The 14999-nt window shown below is 34.0% G+C and overlaps 1 non-coding gene across 1 annotated transcript; it reads right to left on the reverse strand.

Annotated features, from left to right (window-relative positions):
- Positions 1 to 3345: 3345 nt before the first annotated feature.
- LOC133787310 (small nucleolar RNA R71) lies at positions 3346 to 3452 on the reverse strand. The gene has a single exon (XR_009872339.1). It is a non-coding gene; the product is annotated as a small nucleolar RNA R71 (small nucleolar RNA).
- Positions 3453 to 14999: the final 11547 nt, after the last annotated feature.

Consider the following 14999-nt stretch of genomic DNA (forward strand, 5'->3'; position numbering starts at 1 on the left):
GGATACCGCTCCCTTACACAGTCCTCCAATTCCCATGTGGACTCTTGATAACTCTACAAAATAGAGTTATTTTACCACATTTTTTATGCTAATTGTTGCTTAGTTCTTGAGTTTTTAATTAATTTATTAAGTTTTTAGGTAATTTTGAATTTATTGGTCTTATCATGACTTTATATACTTTTGTGTGTTTTTATAGTTATTTTATTATAATGTGTTATAGTTTAATTATTTAAAATTTGCGTTGTTAGATTATAAGTTAAAAAAAAAGTGACTTTATTGAACATAATTGCCAAAGTAAATTAAATTTCAATTAATATTTTCATGAACTTAATATGAATTATTTTATAATTGAAAATATTTAATTCTAATTTACTGTTTATTTTGTAGATGTACTTTGCAATTTTTATGCTTGAAAATAAAGAAGAGAAAAGATAAGAAAAGTGATAATTTTGTGAGAAAGACAGAGATTTTGGCATTTGTCAAAGGCCCAAAATCCATGCACTCAAGCCATTCCTTTCTACCAGCCATTGGGCCTGCCTTCAAGAGCCCAACCCAAGGCCCACCTTCAGCAGCCTCCTGCCCACGCCTGAAGCTCCACCTACCAAGCCAGCCGCCTGGCCCAAGTAATCCCATGCCACCAAATGCCTCTTCCAACCCGTGCACTCCATCACGCCAATGCCTCCTTGCACCAACCGAACACCAACCATTCGGCCCAGTAAACAAACCCAGCCGAAACCACCTGCCACCCCAGCCCAAGACATGGCATAGCCGCCTGCCCAGCCACCAACAATCATCTTGAGCCCACAATGTCCCCTATGTCCAAAATACAAACTTTTTACCCATTTTTCTACACATTTTTCACCACAACATCATCATTACACCTTATAATTTACCTCTACATACCATATTTATTTTATTTAATTAATCTAATCAATTTAATTAATTTAAATTGATTATTTTAATAATCTCATTTTGGCTATAAATATGGAATTTCAAGACCATTTTTGGGGTACTTAATTTTTGGTTACCATCTTCTTTCTATCATTTTCTCTCTTCCATTTTGGGGTTTTCAAGAGCATTTTCAAGTATGTATTTCATTTATTTTGTAATTTCTACTCTAGTTATGTGCTTCTAATCTTTTTCATAAGATTATTAAGATCATGATGAAGCAACTTGTAACTAGGTAATATTTATATTGTATGTTGATTTCCCTTGTAATGCAACAACTTTATGGATTTTTCTTCTTCATATATGTCTTTCATCTTTAATATCTCATATTTTGGATTGTAACATAATATGCACTCTGTTCTTCATTTTGCAAAAACATAATATTCTTTGTGTAAAATGTGTCATTAAATTGTACACATTCATGCTTAGAACAAAAATATTATGTTTTGCCTTATAAATAATGTTATATGATTTTTTGTTGTTTCATTAGGTTCATTCACATTAAATACTTTGAAATTATAATTTTTGAAAAGTGAAGAAAAATCCTATCTTTTTAGAAGTAATTTGTGCTTAAAATTATAAATCTATTTGGAAAATGATAGTTTGAATTATTTTAACTATCATTAAAACTTGGAAATCAATATACTAATAAATATTATTAAACTTACATTTTGTGGATTCTAGTATCTTAATAATCTTTTCTTTTAACACTTATTTTCAATTCATTATTGGTTTATTTTTATTCTCTTAAATAGCTTTATTTTTCAATCTTTTATTTTATGTTCATAACATTAAAACTCATCAATCTTTGGAGCTAGGTTAGAATTTATTACTTTTGATTTAAAATAGTTTTCTTTTTAATTTTAGACAACTCCTTTGGGTTCGATCTCGTGTTTACACGAACACTATACTCCATATACGATTTGTGCGCTTGCGAGTATAAATTTTTAAAACATACTCGTTTTGGGTCCATCAAGTGTTTGGCGCCGTTACCGGGGAGTTGCAAGAAAGGAAACAAAAATTATCTCAAGGTTAGTAAATTCTTCTACTAGCTATTTTAATTTTTGCACTTAAAAAAAAAAAGAAAAAAAAACTATATATAGAAAAATATATATTTATATAAAACTAAAAAAATATATAAAAAGAAAATTAGGGACGGTTCTACCACCCATAAAAAAAACTTACTTATATATTTATATTTATTGTTTTTTTTAGTTGACGACACTTGTGCCTCCTATCTATCTTTTTAATTTTTATGGTCGATGACACTTGTGCCTCCTAATTTTGTTGTAATTTTATTTCTTTTATATCTTTGTTAGTTGACGGCACTTGTGCCTCCTAACCTTTGTTATAATTTTCTTTATTTATCTTGTTGTAAATTTTTATTTTATTTAATTTCCGCAAGTTACTAGTTGATGTCAATTTTGCCTCCTAGTCTTTTATCTTATGTTTTAGTTGATGGCACTTATGCCTCCTAATTTTTACCTTAATTTTGTTATGGTTGATGGCATGCTATGCCTCCCTATTCTTGCCTAAATTTTAGTCTTATTTAATTTTTGCCTTATTTTTCTGTCTTTTAGAATATTTTAGTGTAATATTGTGAAAAAAATACTTGAAAAAAAAAGACCTAAATCTTGTCCTTTCACCATAAGCAATTTTTGCTTAAAGGAAATTTGAACAAAATTCCCAATCCGCCTCTACTAATTAACCTCGAGGAGTTGTTAGTAGTGCGCGAGTAAGTGGAATCAAATAGGCCTGGGGACAAGTAAACCATAAGAATTATATTGTTGTGAAATCTCTAAAAATTATAAATATGCTCTGTGGTTGCGATTTTAACTAATCTTCCACATCAGAAAATTGTTTGTTTGAGATTATATTTGTTGTTTTGTTTGTTAAAATTGTATGCATCATTGGGAACGTAACTCTAAAAATTGATTAGTAAAAAGACATTTATCTTTGTTTTAAATTGAAATTGTTAGTAAAAATTTGAGCATCATGGAACCAATTGCTAATCTTGTTGATGAAAATGTTGTGCCTGAAAAAACTTTGCTTGAATATTTTGCACCTATTTCATCTAATGCTCCTTCATGCATTGTTTTACCTACAACTTCTGCTACTCATTTTGAGCTTAAACCAGCAATCATTCAATTGTTGTCATCCTTTTATGGGTTAGATAGAGAAGATCCTTACATGCATGTAAAAGATTTCTTAGAAATTTGCTTAACATTTAAATTTCAAAAAAATTCTGATGACTTGGTCGAACTAAGATTATTCCCTTTTTCATTAAAAGAAAAATCAAAAGCTTGGTTAAATTCCCTTCCAACAGGGTCTATAACTACATGGGATTAACTTTATAATAAATTCTTGCTGAAATTTTTTCCTATGTCTAAAACTGATAGTCTAAGGAGAGAAATCTCCGAGTTTTTTCAAAAAGATAACGAAGAGTTTTATGAATGTTGGGAAAGATTTAAAGATTTATTATTAAAATGTCCTCATCATGGTTTTGAAAAATGGAGACTTGTAAAATATTTTTATGATGGTTTGACTCCCTCTAATCGTCAAATGATTCAATCTATGCATACTGGAAAAAATTTTAAATTTCAAGGACAAAAGGCGTGGGACACCCTTGAAGATTTATCTGTCAATTCACAACAATGGAATTATTTTGATCCTAGGTCTAGGTCAACTAATTCACCAAAAATAGGAGGAAGGTATGAAGTAAAAGATGAATTAGACTTAAGAACATCCTTAGACAAATTAGCGAGAAAAGTAGAAGCTTTAGCCATAAGCCAAACTATAAATTCTCCAATACAACAAAGAAAAGATGTTTGTTCTATATGTTCTAGTCCTTGCCATAATGCCCAATCATGTCCTTCCTACCAAGAAGCCTTTTCTGAGGAGGCCAATGCTCTTCATTCTTATGGGAAACCAAATGATAGCCCATTTTCATCCACCTACAATCCAAATTGGAGAAACCATCAGAACTTTTCATGGAGACAAAACCAAAGGGAACCAATACAACACACAAAACCAAACTCATGCCCCATAAAATCAACCATATCCTCAACAAAGGAAACCTTCCTTACAAGATACTTTACATCAATTTATGCAATCCACTGAACAAATCATACAAAATCAATCTCAATCAATTACCAAACTCGAGACACAAGTAGGACAACTCGCCACTGCTTTAGCTGATAGAGAAAAAGGAACATTCCCTAGTCAACCTATCCCTAATCCAAAAGGTCAATATGAGATAGGAAAGTCTAGTCATAATGGAGAAGTCAAATCAATTTCAACTCTTAGGTCCGGAAAGAACATTGTCAAACCTGATTACATACCCGAGGTTGAAAAAGAAAAAGAAAAAGAAAAGAGTCAGCCTTCTAGTTCTAATGCCTATGACTCTTCAAATAAGGAAAGTCCAATCCATCCTTTCATTCCAAAAGCCCCATTCCCACAAAGATTACTTCCAATTAAAAAAGGCGGCCAATATAATGACATCTTAGAAGTTTTTAAACAAGTTAGTATCAATATCTCTTTCTTAGATGCCATTAAACAAATTCCTGCATACTCTAAATTTTTAAAGGATCTTTGTACTGTTAAAAGAAACACTAATGTTCCTAAAAATGCATTTTTAACTGAACATGCTAGTTCCATTATTCAATATAAGAGTCTTGTTAAATATAAAGATCCTGGGTGTCCCACAATTTCATGCATTATTGGTGATCATTTTATTAACAAGGCTTTACTTGATTTGGGTGCTAGTGTGAATTTATTGCCCTATTCTGTTTATAAGCAACTTGGTCTTGGTGAGCTAAAACCTACCTCTATAACTCTTCAACTAGACGATCGTTCCGTGAAAATTCCTAGAGGCATTATAGAGGATGTTTTGATAAAAGTTGATAAATTTTATTTTCCTATTGACTTCATTGTTCTTGATACTCAACTTGTGGAAAATGTGCATGCTCAAATTCCTATCATTTAGGTAGACCATTCTTAGCTACATCTAATGCAATCATAAATTGTTGTAATGGTGTTTTGAAATTATCTTTTGGAAATATGACTATTGAATTGAATGTATTTAATGTTGTTAAATCTGTTGAGTGTGAGGAAGTGCATGAAGTTAACATGATAGATAGTATTTGTGAAGATGATGGAAATGGCTTACTCGACTTTTGTGAAAAACACTTTGGTATGAACTTGCATGTTGATGACTCTAATGATGATGTGAATTCTTTGCTAGAGCCTATACCCTTAAATGAAACCAAAGTTGAACCTTTTTCACCATTAAATCATGTTCAATCAATTTCCGAGTCTCCAAAGTTAGACCTTAAACCTTTGCCAGAAAATTTAAAATATGCTTTTCTAGGAGAGTTTGAAACCTTGCCTGTTATCATAGCATCCGCCTTAGATAAAGAACAAGAAGATAAATTGTTAGATGTCCTTAGAAAACATAAAGAAGTCATAGGTTGGACCATTGGAGACATTAAAGGAATTAGTCCATCCATATGTATGCATAGAATCCATCTAGAAGAGAATGCTAAAACCTCTCGGGAATGTCAAAGAAGGTTAAATCGAAATATGAAAGAAGTGGTTAGAGAAGAGGTCATAAAATTATTAGACGTAGGTATCATTTACCCTATTTCTGATAGTCAATGGGTTAGTCCAGTTCAAGTTGTGCCTAAGAATTCTGGGATCACAGTTGTTGAAAATGAGAAAAATGAATTAATCCCTACTATAATTCAAACGGGGTGGAGAGTGTGCATAAACTATAGAAAGCTGAATAATGTTACTTGAAAAGACCATTTTCCATTACCCTTTATTGATCAAATGCTTAAACGTTTAGCTGGCCATGCATATTATTGCTTTTTTATGGGTATTCGGGATATAACCAAATCCCCATTGCCCCAGAAGATCAAGAAAATACTACATTTACATGCCCTTTCGGGACTTTTGCCTATCTTCGCATGCCCTTTGGATTATGCAACGCACCTGCGACTTTTCAAAGGTGTATGATTTCAATTTTTTCTGACATGGTTGAAAGATTTCTTGAAGTGTTTATGGATGATTTTTCTGTGTTTGGTTCTTCCTTTGATGAATGTCTGCACCATCTTTCACTTGTTTTAATTCGTTGCAAATAAAAAAACCTTGTGCATAACTGGGAAAAATGTCATTTTATGGTTAAAAAAGGAATTGTTTTAGGTCATGTAATCTCATCTAGAAGTTGATAAAGCTAAAGTTGATCTTATTTCAAAACTTCCCCCACCTAAAACTGTGAAAGAAATTAGATCATTCTTAGGCCATGCCAGTTTTTATAGAAGATTTATAAAAGACTTTAGCAAAATTTCTCGGCCTTTATGCCATTTACTTGGAAAAGAAAATGCTTTTGTCTTTAATAATGATTGCCATGTTGCCTTTGAAAAATTTTAAATTTTGTTGACGACTGCACCCATTATTCGACCCCCTGACTAGAAAATACCTTTTGAAATAATGTGTGATGCTTCTGATTATGCTATAGGTGCTGTCTTAGGACAAAGACTTGAAAAAATACCTCATGTAATTTACTATGCCCGCAAAACTTTAAATGATGCTTAATTAAATTATTCCACAACCAAGAAAGAATTGCTTGCTGTTGTTTTTACATTGGAGAAATTTAAATCTTATCTGTTAGGATCTAAAATTATTGTATATTTTGATCATGCTGCATTAAAATATCTCTTATAAAAAAAAAGATGCTAAGTCTCGTTTGATCCGTTGGATCTTGGTTTTACAAGAATTCGACTTAGAAATACGTGATAAAAGGGATTTGAAAATGTTGTTGCTGATCATTTATCTAAACTAGTTGTTGAAACTATACATGATTCCACTCCTATCACTAAAACTTTTCCTGATGAACAATTGATGCATGTTTCTTCCTTGCCTTGGTATGCTGACATTGTTAATTATTTGGTCACTAAAGAAATACCATCTCATTGGTCTAAACATGATAAATCTAAATTTTATTCTGAGGTGAAAAACTTTATTTGGGATGATCCTTACTTGTTTAAATACTGCCCTGATCAAATAATTAAAAGATGCATGCCAAATTGTGACCAATCTAAAATCATATCTTTTTGTCATGATCATGCATGTGGAGGACATTTTAGTGGTAAGAAAACAGCTGCTAAAATTTTGCAATGTGGTTTTTATTGGCCTAATATCTTTCATGATACATATGCTTATTGTAAAGCTTGTGAACGTTGCCAAAAGCTATGAAGTTTAACTAAAAGAAACATGATGCCTTTAAATCCTATTCTTATTATTGACATATTTGATGCTTGGGGCATTGATTTTATGGGACCTTTTCCTAAATCTTTTGGTAATCTTTATATTCTTGTTGGAGTTGATTATGTGTCAAAATGGGTTGAAGCTATTGCATGCCACACTAATGACCACAAAGTTGTGCTTCGATTTTTGAAAGAAAATATATTTTCCCGTTTTGGTTCACCACGTGCTATCATTAGTGATAACGGTACACACTTTTGTAATAATCTATTTGAACATTTGATGAAACAATATGGCATTACACATAAAGTCTCAACACCATATCACCCACAAACTAGTGGTCAAGTTGAAGTGTCTAATAGGGAAGTTAAGCACATTTTAGAAAAAACTATGAATCCAACTAGGAAAGATTGGTCCTTAAGACTCACTGATGCATTATGGGCGTATTGTACCACGTACAAAACACCCATTGGCATGTCACCCTACAGACTTGTGTATGGGAAGGCGTGCCATTTACCTGTTGAGTTAGAACATAGAGCATTTTGGGCAATTAAGCAGTTAAACTTTTCTTTAGACAAGGCAGGTGAGAAACGAAAGCTTCAACTAAATGAACTAGACGAAATTAGGAACGATGCATATGAATATTCAAAAAAGTATAAGGATCGCATGAAATTTTACCATGACAAAAATATTTTGAGAAGTGATTTTTCTCCAGGTTAGAAAGTCCTTTTATACAACTCTCGTTTGCATTTATTCCCGGGAAAGTTACGCTCTAGGTGGTCCGGTCCTTACATTGTTCGTACTGTTTTTCCACATGGAGCTATTGAAATTGAAAATCCTAAAAATGGTGATATATTTAAAGTTAATGGACAAAAATTAAAACCATTTTTAGAATAAAAAACTGATGAAGTGGATGAGATCCTCCTTGAGGACCCTGTTTACCATCCTCTTTGATTCCTATTTGATCTTGATAACTTGTGTTTTATTTGTTTTGTTTGTTTTATGTGTGATTTAATTTTTGTTTGTTGTATCTTATACTCTCTTAGCAATGCATCATATTGAGATACGACCATTCTAAACTCTAAACTCTTGTCAATTTTAATTTATATTTGTATTTTGACACATTGAGGACAATGCTTAAATTAAGTTTGGGGGTATAGAGTTTATATGGTTATTATCATTAAGGAGAGTATGATTTATGGTGTTTATGTTTTGTGTTAATTTTTGTATTTGTGTTAACTTTTATTTTTATTTATGATTGTTTGAAAAAAAAAACTTTATTAATTTTTGTGTTGTTTTGTAAAAGTGTATTTATATATTGTTGTCTTGTAAAAAAGCAAAAAAATAAAAAATCAATCAAAAAAATTTTTTTTGGTGATATTTTTCATTTTCAATGATAAAAATCTTGATTGAGTTTGAGTTTAATTCTCTCAACAATATGAATACTTTTTAAGCTTTGTTTTTAATTATAGGGTCAATTTTGCTTATAACAAAAATTACATTTTTCATAATAAGAACACTCTTATTTCCTATAAATTTAAGTGAAAAATAATTTCAATGAAAACCTGTTATAAAAAAAAACCAAAATTGACAATTGAATTAATTACATAAGCTTAACTTTTATTCATAATAATTTTTTATAATTATTTTCATTGTGCAATTTTTGAGAAAATCATTTTTATATCACCAATAAAAAAATGTGTGTTTTTTTGCTTGAGGACTAGCAAAACTTTAAGTTTGGGGGTGTGATAACTCTACAAAATAGAGTTATTTTACCACATCTTTTACGCTAATTGTTGCGTAGTTCTTGAGTTTTTAATTAATTTATTAAGTTTTTAAGTAATTTTGAATTTATTGGTCTTATCATGATTTTATATACTTTTGTGTGTTTTTATAGTTATTTTATTATAATATGTTGTAGTTTAATTATTTGAAATTTGTGTTGTTAGATTATAAGTTAAAAAAAATGTGATTTTATTGAACTTAATTGCTAAAGTAAATTAAATATCAATTAATGTTTTCATGGACTTAATATGAGTTATTTTATAATTGAAAATAAAGAAGAGAAAAGAAAAGAAAAGTGATAATTTTGTGAGAAAGACAAAGAGATTTTGACATTTTTCAAAGGCCCAAAATCCATGCACTCTAGCCATTCCCTTCTACCAGCCATTGGGCCTGCCTCCAAGAGCCCAACCTGAGGCCCACCTTCAGCAACCTCCTGCCCACGCCTGAAGCTCCACATGCCAAGCCAACCGCCTGGCCCAAGTCATCCCATACCACCAAATGCCTCTTCCAATCTGTGCACTCCATCACGCAAATGCCTCCTTGCACCAACCGAACACCAACCATTCGGCCCAGTAAACAAACCCAGCCAAAACCACCTGCCACCCCAGCCCAAGACATGGCACAGCCGCCTGCCCAGCCACCCAACCAGCCACCAACAATCATCTTGAGCCCACAATGTCCCCTATGTCCAAAATGCCAACTTTTTACCCATTTTTCTACACATTTTTCACCACAACATCATCATTACACCCTATAATTTACCTCTACATACCATATTTATTTTATTTATTTAAACTAATCAATTTAATTAATTTAAATTGATTATTTTAATAATCTCATTTTGGCTATAAATATGGAATTTCAAGACCATTTTTGGGGTGCTTAATTTTTGGTTACCATTTTCTTTCTATCATTTTCTCTCTTCCATTTTGGGGTTTTCAAGAGCATTTTCAAGTATGTATTTCATTTATTTTGTAATTTCTACTCTAGTTATGTGCTTCTAATCTTTTTCATAAGATTATTAAGATCATGATGAAGCAACTTGTAACTAGGTAATATTTATATTGTATGTTGATTTCCCTTGTAATGCAACAACTTTATGGATTTTTCTTCTTCATATATGTCTTTCATCTTTAATATCTCATATTTTGGATTGTTAGATAATATGCACTCTGTTCTTCATTTTGCAAAAACATAATATTCTTTGTGTAAAATGTGTCATTAAATTGTACACATTCATGCTTAGAACAAAAATATTATGTTTTTCCTTATAAATAATGTTATATGATTTTTTGTTGTTTCATTAGGTTGATTCACATTAAATACTTTGAAATTATAATTTTTGAAAAGTGAAGAAAAATCCTATCTTTTTAGAAGTAATTTGTGCTTAAAATTATAAATCTATTTGGAAAATGATAGTTTGAATTATTTTAACTATCATTAAAACTTGGGAATCAATATACTAATAAATATTATTAAACTTACATTTTGTGGATTCTAGTATCTTAATAATATTTTCTTTTAACACTTATTTTCAAATTATTATTGGTTTATTTTTATTCTCTTAAATAGCTTTATTTTTCAATCTTTTATTTTATGTTCATAACATTAAAACTCATCAATCCTTGGAGCTAGGTTAGAATTTATTACTTTTTATTTAAAATAGTTTTCTTTTTTATTTTAGACAACTCCTTTGGGTTTGATCTCATGCTTACGCGAACACTATATTCCATATACGATTCGTGCGCTTGCAAGTATAAATTTTTAAAACATACTCGTTTTGAGTCCATCACCTCTCTTTCTGTGCTATTGCTCCACAAGATTTTAACCATAGGAACACTTTCGGACCTTAACTCCTTAGTTCCCCGTTCTAGAATGCGTACTGGTCGTTCTTCATAACTGAAATCTTGTTTTAACTCTAGAGCCTGGTAATCGAGCACATAGGATGGATTTGATATGTATTTTCTCAACATCGATACATGAAAAAAGTTATGCGTTTCAGATAATGATGGCGGTAAAGCCTACCGATATGCTACATGCCCTACTTTGTCCAATATTTCAAAAGGACCTATAAACCTCGGGCTTAACTTTCCTTTCTTTTCGAAATGCATAATCCCCTTCATCGGAGAAATTTTGAGAAAGACTTGGTCGCCTACTGAAAACTCAACATTTCGTCTCTTCGCGTCGGCATAGCTTTTCTGGCGACTTTGAGCGGCAACCATTCATTGTCTTATCTTTTCTACTACCTCTGTTTCTTCTCTTACAGCCTTGGGTCCTAAGTATCATCTTTCACCCACCTCATCCCAATGAAGTTGTGATCGGCACTTCCATCCATATAGCATCTCATAAGGTGCCATGCCTATCGTCACTTGATAACTATTGCTGTAAGAGAATTCTATTAATGGAAGATACTTGCTCCGTGATCCTGAGAAGTCTAAAGCACACGCTCTCAACATATCTTCTAATATTTGTATGGTGCGTTCTGACTGACCATTGGTTTGAGGGTGAAATGTCGAACTTAGTTTTAACTTAGTGCCCATTGCACGATGTAAACCTTCCCAGAAATTTGATGTGAAAACCGATCTTTTATCAGAGACTATAATCTTTGGAACTCCATGTAGTCTTACTATCTCCGCCACGTAAAGCTCTGCGTACTACTCAGCATTATAAACTGTTCTTACTAGTAAAAAGTGAGCAGATTTTGTGAGTCTATCTACTATCACCCACACAGAGTCATGCTGCTTCGTGGTCCTTGGTAATCCCGTCACGTAGTCCATCGCTATATCTTCTCATTTCCATTCGGGAATCTCTAATGGTTGCAAAGTTCCAGCGGGTCTTTGATGTTCGGCTTTAACTTGTTGACATGTAAGGCATTTCGCTACAAATTCTGCTATGTCTTTCTTCATCCCCGACCACCAATACATTGTCTTGACATCGTTGTACATCTTGGTCAATCCCAAGTGAAGTGAATATGGAGTAGTGTGCACTTCCTTCATAATACTTTCTCTTAATCCTCCACTTTCTGGCACACATACTCGGTTTCTATATTTTAGCATGCATTCTTTTGTCAAGGAGAAATCAGCATTCTCTGAACTTTGTAATGCTGCCTTCATCTTAAGAAGAAACCCGTCCTCTTGTTGTTTCTCCTTTATTTCCTCCATTAGAGTTGACTTGATTGTGAGGTCAGCTAGTTGTCCAGTTATTAGCTCAATTCCGGACCTCTTAATATATCTTGTAAGTGTTGAGCTATCCCCTTAAGTGTTGACAAGCTTCCGCAACTCCGCCTACTAAGTGCGTCTGCCACGACGTTAGCCTTTCCCGGATGATATAAGATCTCACAATCATAGTCCTTTACTAACTCCAGCCACCTTCGTTGCCTCATATTAAGCTCCTTTTGCGTAAAGAGGTACTTTAGATTTTTGTGATCCGCATAGATTTTGCACTTTTCTCCGTACAGATAGTGCCTCCAAATCTTTAGAGCGAAAACCACTACTGTTAATTCTAAGCCATGAGTCAGATACTGCTGTTCATACTCCTTAAGCTGTCTCAAGGCATAGACAACCACTTTTTCATCTTGCTTCAAAACGCATCCAAGTCCCTGCTTCGACGCATCGCAATACACTGCAAACATGCCCTTATCGTTTGGAACGCACAGAACTGGGACTGTTATGAGCTTATCCTTTAACGTATGGAAGCTTTCTTCGCATTTCTCCGTCCATTAAAATTTATGTTGCTTCCTCGTCACATTTGTTAAGGGTGTAGCTATTCTGGAGAACCTTTCAACAAATCTTCTATAGTATCCTGCCAATCCCAGAAAAATTCTCACCTCCGTTGCATTCTTAGGTTTGGGCCAGTCCTTCACTGCTTCGATCTTGGCTGGATCTACTTCCACGCCATCTTTAGACACAGTGTGTCCTAGAAATGCCACCTTCTCTAACCAGAATTCGCATTTCTTAAACTTAGCGTATAATTGATGACCTTTGAGTCGTCCCAACGTTAGTCGCAGGTGCTCTTCATGCCCGGCTTTCATTTTTTAGTAGATCAATATGTCGTCTATAAACACCACAACGAACTTATCCAGGTAGTCCTTAAATACATGGTTCTTAAGATCAATGAACGTTGCTGGTGCATTTGTTAAGCCAAAAGACATACCAGAAACTCGTAGTGTCCACATCTAGTCCGAAAATCCGTCTTTGGGATATCTTCTTTTCGTACTCTTAGCTGATGATACCCCGACCTCAAATCTATCTTCGAGAATACTGTAGATCCTTGTAGTTGATCAAAAAGAACGTCTATTCGAGGTAAAGGGTATTTGTTCTTGATTGTCACTTTTTTAAGTTCTCGATAGTCGATGCACATCCTCATACTCCCATCCTTCTTTTTGACAAAAAGCACTGGTGCTCCCCAAGGCGAATAGCTCGGTCGGAATAAACCCTTGTCTAAAAGCTCCTACAGTTGTATCTTTAACTCCTTTAGCTCAGTAGGCGCCATTCTATAGGGAGCTTTTGAGATTGGTTCTGTCTCAGGTGCCAATTCTATTTCAAACTCGATTTCCCTACACGGAGGTAATCCCGGTAGATCTTCTGGAAACACCTCGGGAAATTTTCATACAATAGTTACATCCTTTGGTTCGAGTTACGTCTCTCGTGACTTGTCCACCAAACTAGCTAGAAATGCCTGGCAACCTCTATTGATTAATCACTGAGCTTTGAGAGCTAAGACTATCGATATGCGAGTTCGAGAAACTTCTCCTTTGAAAGTGAACTGCTCTCCGCCTTCTGGTTGAAAGTTGACTGTCTTACCCTTAGAGTCTATTGTTGCCCCATGTTTTGCTAACCAATCCATGCCTAATATTACATCATAATCCTTAAGGTCTAACTCGATCAAATCTACTGGTAATTATTTTCCTTCGATTCTAACTAAAACGTTACGCACCCTCCTACTAGATAGCATTCTTTCCCCCGAGGGTAACTCCGTGACAAACTTATCTCTAAAACATTCGCATGGTCTATCTATGCTATCAATCATATTTATAGAGACAAAAGAATGCGTAGCTCCTAAATCGAATAACACATTTCATAATTTACCAAAGATAGTGACCTGACCTGTTACCATAGTATTACTAGTTTGTGCTTCACCTCTAGCAAGAGCAAAACCTCTGGCTGGTACGAGCTTGTCATCTTTCTTTTGATCCTTCAACTTTGGGAAATCCTTTTTAATGTGTCCTTCTTCTCCGTAGTTGAAACAACCTTTCGTCTTATATATGTATTCTCCTGAATGCTTCCTCTTGCAGATAGGGCACTGGGGTATTCCACGTATGGCTTCTTATACCCATTACTTTCTGACACAGTCTTATTCTTTTTATCAGCCTTTTGATTTTGACCACCGTCATGTTTTCGTTTGTGGTCGTTCTGGTCATTGTTATTCCTTTTGGCGTCCGTTATGGCTGCACCTTCCTTCCAGATCCTTTCTTCAGCCTGCTCAGCTTCCAAGGCTACCTCTAAAGTGTCTGCATAAGTGGCTATTCTCCGAATCAGCTTCACATCACGAGCTATCATAGGTTTCAGTCCCTTCAAGAATCTTTGAATTCTTAGCGTCTCAGTGGGTACCATGTCCACCGCGAACTTAGCCAGCCTATCAAACTTCTTGGCATAATCTGTCACAAACGAATTCCCTTGAGTAAGCGCGACAAATTCATCCACCCTTGTGGCTAGAATCGCAGGACTATAATACTTCTTGTTGAACACTTGGATAAACTCATCCCAAGTCATAACGTTCACATCTCTAGTCTGCTTCACTATATCCCACCAGATGCGGGCGTCCTTCTTTACCAAGCTTGAAGCACATGAGACTCGATCTTCGTTTCCCAGCCACATATGTTCTAGAATGGACTCCACTGATCAAAGCCATTCTTCTGCTTCTATGGGTCTGACCCGCCATCGAAGTTCGGTGGTTGTTGCTTCCTAAAGTGTTCATATATTGCCTTGTAGCGAGGTTCTGCC

This window comes from Humulus lupulus, chromosome 6 (assembly GCF_963169125.1).
Source record: "Humulus lupulus chromosome 6, drHumLupu1.1, whole genome shotgun sequence".
Lineage (NCBI taxonomy): Eukaryota > Viridiplantae > Streptophyta > Magnoliopsida > Rosales > Cannabaceae > Humulus > Humulus lupulus.